The 8,269-nt window shown below is 39.4% G+C and overlaps 1 non-coding gene across 1 annotated transcript; it reads left to right on the forward strand.

Annotated features, from left to right (window-relative positions):
* Nucleotides 1-408: 408 nt before the first annotated feature.
* Nucleotides 409-514, forward strand: LOC112483737. Its single transcript, XR_003047736.1, has one exon. It is a non-coding gene; the product is annotated as a U6 spliceosomal RNA (small nuclear RNA).
* The last annotated feature ends 7,755 nt before the right edge of the window (nucleotides 515-8,269 follow it).

Consider the following 8,269-nt stretch of genomic DNA (forward strand, 5'->3'; position numbering starts at 1 on the left):
ACAGTTTCTAGGTTCCAGGAGATAACGACATGACCTGTAAAGCAGAGAACGCCAGATTCCTTAGAAATTGGTGCAGTGAATACTGTGCTGTGCCCCTCATGTTTTGTCATCCTTTTCAGGGAGAAATACCCATTCCCCCAGGAGTGTTGACAGCAGACAGGTCACAGGTAATCCTCTCTAAGTGCTACTGCCCTTGGTCCTTGCCCAAGTGCTCCAATGACTGGTAGAGAGAGAGGTAAAGACCCTCATCCACTTGGGATAACTCAGAACAATCCCGAAGGGCCATCACAGCTTGAGTTACCCCATCATACTGGCTATGTTCCTTGTAGAGACAGTATGGCAGCCCAACTTTTCTTTTGCCCAGTCCAGCTTCCTTCACTTCTCCAGGTTTGTTGATCCTTTCACACAGCGCTCACTTTGGCAGCATTTATGCTAAAATTAGAACGATACGGGTAAGGTGAGCATGGCCCCTGTGCAAAGATGACACACAAATTCATGAGCGGTCCATATTTTCCAACCACTCAAATCTCAAATATGAAAAAAAAAATTCCTTTGTACTAATCTCCAGAGTATGCTTCTTGGGGAACCCTCTTTTGCCCAGTCAGAAAAGAGAAGTGCTATGGGAAGTCACAGAAGGAAGAAAACAAATCCTGTTTGGGGAAGATGGAGCGGTCCATATTTTCCAACCACTCAAATCTCAAATATGAAAAAAAAAATTCCTTTGTACTAATCTCCAGAGTATGCTTCTTGGGGAACCTGACTTATGGTAATTAGTCAGAAAAGAAAAGTGCTATGGGAATTCGCAGAAGGAAGAAAACAAATCCTGTTTGGGGAAGATGAGACAGGAAAAGCTGCAAATGGAAGATGGTCTTTGAGCTGCAGTTTGAGAGCCATATAGGGTTTTTGGTGGAAGAGATAGTGGAAGAGGAAGTATAAAAAGAAGTAGTTATTACTGTGTTGAGAAGGGATAGAATAAGTGAAGGCTCAGAGATCAGAAGGTGAGATGTGTGAATCTGAAAAGTAAAGTTCAGGGATGCTGGTTATGTCCTGGTTATTTACAGGGCACTAGAAAATCAGGATGAGAAGGAGGATGAGTATATGTAATGGAGGGTCCTAAAAGCCACTCTTAGAGTGACGCACTAAATCAAGGAGGATAGGGAAAGGCATGGAAGTTTACTTAGTAGAAGAGTTATACAGCATAGGTGATGCTTTCAAAGAATGATCTGAGAGCTAAAACAGGAAGTGCTCTAAAATGGAAGATATTTTGAGATACTTAGTAATCTTTGATTATATTCTTAATAAAAAGAAGGGTTCCAGAGGAAATGAAGATAAGAAAAATGTCAAAACAGAAAAATATAATGTCAGAATACACTTTTCTTCAGCTTAATAATTATCCAAGATGCCTGGAAGAGACAGACAGACAGACAGACAGACAGAGAATAGCGCAAAGAGAGAGAATTCTCAGTTTCTCTCTCTCTTCTTTATTCAACTATTACTTTTACCCCATGACCAACAGCTTATGGAATTACAGCTCTCTAGCTCTGTTGCCTTGAAAAGTAGTCAGCAAATTGAATGCTCTGAAACTCTAACCTAGAGCATAAATTGAGTCGAGGATAACTAGCTCGTATTATATCTTGGGGCAGAAACTCATCAAGGTGACTTATTGACATTTAGATGAATCACTTTACTTTTGTAATTCTTACATTTGTTATTTGCAGAAGTAGATGTATCCTGATGAACTTTAGAGCAAACATGTGAAGTGCTTCACAGTGCCTGGTGCACAATAAGCTCTATCCAAGCAACTCTTGGTGTTAGCTCTGCTACTAATGGTCTAGACCTTTTGTGAATAGTTTCACACTTAAGAGCCTCTAATTCCTCATCTAAAAAAGAAGTTGCTGGCTTTTTTCAGTTTTCACCTTCTATACGTTCAATGCTAGCTTCCAAGTATGATTTTCATTAAAACAAAATTAAAATAAAGACACAAATGTGTTAATCCCAACTCAACAAGATGGATATCCTCAGAGAACTTACTTCCCAGAGACAGGTGAGGGACTTGAAGGGGAGGGTGGGGGACGAGACTTCGTTGACTTCAGTCCTTGCCAGAGCTAGCATCTGTTTTGGAACAGCACACTGTTCTCCGAGATTCTGTGGGTGCTGGATCTGCCAGATGCTTTTTTTTTTCCTACCAGAAAGATGTTATCTACTCCAGCTACTCACAAGATGTTTGCACCCCTTGCTGCTTGGTTTTGAGCCAAAGTCAAGGGCCCTTAAAGCATCTTTTGCATGACATCTAAGGTCTTTTCTGCAAAACACTGCGTGACCAGGCACTGGCTCAAACTTAACCCACGAACAGATTCCTGTTCCTCTGCTATGCTTCCAGCATCTTCACTGGGTGTCAGGAAAAGCTCCGTGGGCATCCCATATGTCAACACATCGGCACAGCTTGGATTCCAGCGCAGCCCAACAGACTATAGCCAAGAGCTAAACTTGCTGCATCAGAACAAGGACACATTCTCCTTCTCAGTTCCCCACCTTAATCTCTCACGGCTCATCCAGTACAGACTTGTACAATGTTCATTCCACACTGAAAAAGGAATCTGAAAGCAGCCCAGGTTCTCAAGTCCCCTGACTCCCTACTTTATGCATGGGGATCTAGCAACAGGGGAGTATGATGACCTGCTATCTATAATCTACTCGAGGCAAGGTTTTCAGCCAGGTACTATGGAGTTCTGGATTCAATGCCAGTGCTTGGATTTCTGTTATGGGTCTTTTGTGCTATATTTTCTCTCACATGTGTCACATAGTTTCTATTCAGTGGGGAAAGATTGCTTGGAGCATGTGAATCCCTAAAGGAACATTAAGGAAATGTTTATATTAAGTAGCTGCCCAGATTTCAGTCTCATCTCTTATCCTCCACCTAGTTACTACTGCAGAAATAGGTGTTACAAAGGTGAAAGTCATGGAATCCAGAATCGAAGGCTTAGGCTCTTGCTCTGGCTCAATTTGTAAGAGTTATATGACTTTGGCAAGTCAATTATATACTTTGACAAGTCATCTTAGCTTTGGTTCACTCATCTGAAGAACAGGAGTCATGGCAAGCTGTGGTGAACTTTAGATGCGATTACACAAGTGTTCTGTGGATTTTAAAAATGTAAGAGTGGAATCATGATTTCACAATTTGACATCCGACTCCCCTGACCAGGACGTCACAAGCTTTGGACTTCTATTCATAGTCATCTTTCCAACTCTGCTATACGAAGAGGAAAAATAAGACACGTCTTTCATTACTTTTTGACTGCTATCTTTTATATGACTTCCTGGCACATAGACAATGGTTTATCTGGTGAGATAATTATGTTTTAGTCAATGGCTAAGGCCCAAAACAAACATCTTTACTGCCTTTGTGAGATAAATTCTTGTAAATGGCTAGGGCTGATGCCATGAGGGATATCTTTCTATTCAGAAGGAACAAGGAAGAACTAAGAACTTTCAGTGGGCTCCCGATTCCCACTGTCTTCCAGATACCACACTGAGGGCTACTGGCCCCTTAGTAAACTTTACCCCAGCTTTCAGAGATCAGCCTGCTGTAATAGAAGCAGAGAAGATGTGCCTATCTCTGTCATTTGTCGATTTTGCTACGGCTTGTCTTTTGTCTTTATGGACCAATTTTTGTAACTGAATTTCTTTGTTGTTCTTAGAACAGCACTGAAAGAGAAGATTACTATAGACAAGTAAAGCCAAGCAGCGTTATGCACATAAATAGCTCTACTTTAATCTCTGGCATGTCTTCTTTTGTCTGGAACTGTCTCCACTTTGTAGGTTCCACATGGCAGAATCCAATTCCCTAGAACAAGGGAACTCTTTTCTGAGCATTGAAATACTTCAGTGTTTTTCTATTTTCCTGCCTGTGGCCCATGAATAGCTTGGCATCTTAGAGCTAGTTTTCTATATGAGGAGTCTACCTTCATCCAAAACACTGACAGTAAAAATAACTTCCCCATTCAGGAGAGTGAGTCCCCTGTTTAGTCAAAGTATTGTGGCTTCTGTAGTATGGCTATTTCTGCACATAAGCAATATCCACACATTAATTCAATCTATCTCAGCTCAACTGACTTAGTAACTGAGTTAGCCTCTTGCACATTTATCATGCTTTTAAATATGCATATATTTTTGTTTCTATGGTCAATGGAAATCCAACCAAATGATCAATTAGGTCATATAGCCCCATTTTACATGAATGATGAGGTTCATCTCAGTGCCATTTCATAGCCAGAGTGTTCGCATGGCCTTGGGTCCCTGGATTCTAGACACTCTCTTAAAACACATCTCGATTCCTAGATTGACTTAATCTCATAGATCAGTAGCTGACACCATAGCTTTTTTGAGCATCTTGTCACCTTATGCCTCCAAGACATGACGTTAAGCTAATACGTTGAAGAAGTTTCTGTATCTGTATCTAGTTGGACTTGTAACTGTCCTTTTTGGGAAGCAATAAAAGTATTTTTATTGTCTGAGGGAAAATAATTAATTGATTGATTAATGAAAAGAAAAACAAGTGTCTCATAATGTAGTCAACGGCCAGATGTTTTGGAAGGCATGAGACGTGGTGGAGTAAGGAGTTGACTGTATTAAACAAGCCTTCTGTTCCACCTCTAATACCTACGACTGCTTCATTTATCCAATCCATCACCTGCCCCCCAGATTACACTGATACCACTGCCACCTGGTCCAGTACCCTAACTGAGATTCCTGAATTAGCTGGATGGAATCTAATTTGAAGCCTCAGGTTAAGCTCTATTCAACTCACGTTCCCTTCTTTGGAGTTGAATGAAGTGTCATGCTAGGGAACATGGCATCTGCCTTACTGAGAGGACACCGAGAGGTCAGATGATGTGAACTGGAGGTCTGAAGGCATCAACCCTAACCCAAGTGGAGGAGATGGAAAAGAGCCAGGTGGATCAATTCCTCCTTCTTCTCCCTTCTGTGAACTACTGTGAAATGCTGTTTTCTATGGAGCCCCTCCAGAGAAAGTGCTGTGTGCTAGAAAACAATCCTCACAACATCCAATGGTTTCTCATTGAGACATACAGTAAAGAAATAGCCAATAGAGTAACTCCATAAATTCTTTCTCATTTTTTCTTGCTTCAGTTCTAATTTTTTTAAATGCACATCAATTGACCTTGAACCTTGTCCCCAGATATAGTGTCAGTGCTTCAATTCTTGCCCTGAACTTTGCTTTGAGAGAACTTAGGCTAAAAGCACATCTTAGTAATTCCTATTCCATGGTAGCTAGGACAGTAATGGGCACATTTATTCCTCAGTAAGTTTAGAAGTACTAAGCTAAGTTGATTCTTTGAAGTAAAATAAGTCAGCTATCAACAGGGTGATGGCATCTGAAATTTGCTTCTTAATGAGAGATGAAAGATTAGCATTAGAAATAGGAGAGGAAGTATCAGTAAGTTCCTTTTCTTGCACTTTGAAATCACAGTTCTCAGATCAGGTACTTTTTAAGTAACCAAAGCTGAGGGTCATTCTGAATGGAATTGAGTGCCAAGGGGTTTATTTCCTCAACCCCCTCTGCAAAAAACATACTCAATCAACTAGCTGACTCTCCTATGAAAGTCCCTCAGAAAAAACCCTTTTCCCTAAGCTAGCCCTGAAAAGTCCCCCAGCCACCTCTCTTGATTTATTTTGATATAATTCAGATTCCAGAGTCTTCTTTAAAAAAAAATGTTTTATATACTAGATAAAGATATAGAAAGATATAGATAGGTAAGTATGTAAGTAGGTAGGTATACACAAACACACAAACACACACACACATACACATCTTAATGTAAGGTCCTATACTATCTCTTATGTGCAATTCAATTTTCTCATGTAATTAAGGGGCAGAGTGATAGATATCTTGAGCCTATATTATGCTCAACCTACCATGAAGGGTTTATATGAAAAAGAATCTGATAGATATGCATAACTAGGTGAAGACTTGTTATCTCATGTTAAATTTCCTTCTCTAACAGAGAGCAGTATGGATGGCTTGCCAAAACAAGAAAGTAGGTATGTCATATCTCTTAAGTGAGATCTTTATCATAAAAAAATGAAACGCCGAGCTCTCTATAGTCCTAGTAGAATATGCAATAATGTTGTAAGCATATTACAGTAATGATTCTACATTTTCGTCACTGCATTTATGATCAGCTCTATGGAAAACAGTCATGAGTGTCATTAGTGCTTTTGTCATTCTCATATAATTTGGTAATCTCTTCTCAAGGCATTTAGCTTTTTTGGATCATTAGAGACAGTCTAGAACACAAACGCATTGCACAGCCATGATTGTTATGGATTAGCTGGGCCATCCTGATTAATTTCAGTTATTCTATTAAGCAGTTTGTAAGGACCCTATCAACTTTAGAACTCCTGAAATTTATCTGTGGTTTTTTAATTTCCATAATGAAATCTACTGTCTTGGTTCACAAGACTTTTGGAGTCATAAAATAGTACTTGATTCTCGAGTTTACTTACAATTGTAACATTTCACTAAAATGATATGGTGACTGGAGTCCTGCCACTCAAAGGGAGACCCACAGACTGGCCATGTCAGCATCACCTGGGAGCTTGTTAGAGATGCAGAATCTCAGTAGGTGACCCAGATCTACAAAGTAAGAGCCTGCATTTTACCAGGATTCCCAGCTAATGTAGACATACATTAAAATTTGGACTAGAAGTTCTGGCACTGTGGAGATCATCCAGATCTGATGTCAAGGTTCACTGCAAGACCTCCTGCTCGCAGGTACCAAGATAAGTACTTAGATTATCCCAGCTGCTTAGCACTAAGGAGGTTGGAGTTTCCCAGCTACAATTGCCAATGATCAAATTATTTCCACTGCTGCCAATGACACAGATGATCTCTTCTCCCATAGTTCTAAGTTTCATAACCCTTATTCTTCAGGCTCACTTTGGGGCACTCTCACTTTTATGCTCAATGTTATAACTCTAACATTCATTTGGTTCATCAAACATTTTACCTGTTTATTGTGTAAGCGTTTTTACACACAATATCTTCTTATCCTGAGTCTTTTTATTCAACTGCTTCTTCTTCACTCTTCGGGACTCGTTTGTCTATCAATTTCTCAGGGAATCTCTTCCTCTCCTCCAAGATCAGGTACCCCAGTATAATCTACCTCATATATTTTTCTTTTCAATCTTATGAAGTATCATAATTAAAATTGTTCTTTTTTTATATGATAGTTGTGGATTTGGGGCATTTCCTAACAATATGGACTTTAGTTTTTATCAATCAAATCAGAAGTGCTTATCTCCTGCGGTTATTGGAAGAAATAATTGAAGTACTATATTTAGAAGAGTATTTCAAACACAACCAGGCCATGCCAAATCCACTCAAAATGTTTTTCTCTCAATCTGTGCACAACTGGATCTTCCTCTTTTATTTAGACCTCAGATTTAAATATGATCTGATCTCTTCGGTGAATGCGTGTCTTGGCTGGAATCAGAAAGTGAGAAAACTTTCTCTAAACCTAGGAAGATACTCCAGTCACCCTACTCAGCACTTAGGCAATAGGGGAAAGAAAGTAGCAGGAGGAAGAGATGTCAAGGCACCACTTCCTTGCAGCTCTGCTGGGAAAAAGGAAAGATCCAATGGATGAAATAGTTATATAGGATGACCTGGGAAATGGAAAATCTAATAAAAGATTACTTTGCCCCAAACATAGCACAGAAGCAACAGAAAAACCTACGAGAGCTGAAGGAGCCATAAAGCTCAGACAGTGATGATCCTAGGGCTATCTAGAACAAGACTGAGGACCACAGGGGCATCCCCACAATGACCCGAAATCAGTGACATAAATCTAGAGGCATAAAACCCTCACAAGGACTGAGGTCATTTTCTTTCAGGAAAATGGGGATTTAGAAATAAATAGTAAGCTACAGAAAATGAAGTTGTATTTCTTAGATGCTCTCTACTGAGCAATAATGCCTACTCAAACTATTTTATTGTCTTTGTCTCCCATTAGATTTTAAGCTTCATGATAGCTGGGACAAGAGTTAGCCTGACACATTTCTCATAAATTAATCAATAAAAAAAATTTTAGATGAATGACTATAGTAGTTATTGAAGTTCTTATCCCGTAGTAAGCATTCATATATTAATTTACATCATACTTTCCATATAGAAAAAGAAATTTAAAATTATCTTTCTGTCTTGTACTTGAGAATTTGTTTTATATACCTGTTTGGAGGAGAGTAAAAA

Source organism: Pteropus alecto, unplaced genomic scaffold (genome assembly GCF_000325575.1).
Source record: "Pteropus alecto unplaced genomic scaffold, ASM32557v1 scaffold164, whole genome shotgun sequence".
Classification (NCBI taxonomy): domain Eukaryota; kingdom Metazoa; phylum Chordata; class Mammalia; order Chiroptera; family Pteropodidae; genus Pteropus; species Pteropus alecto.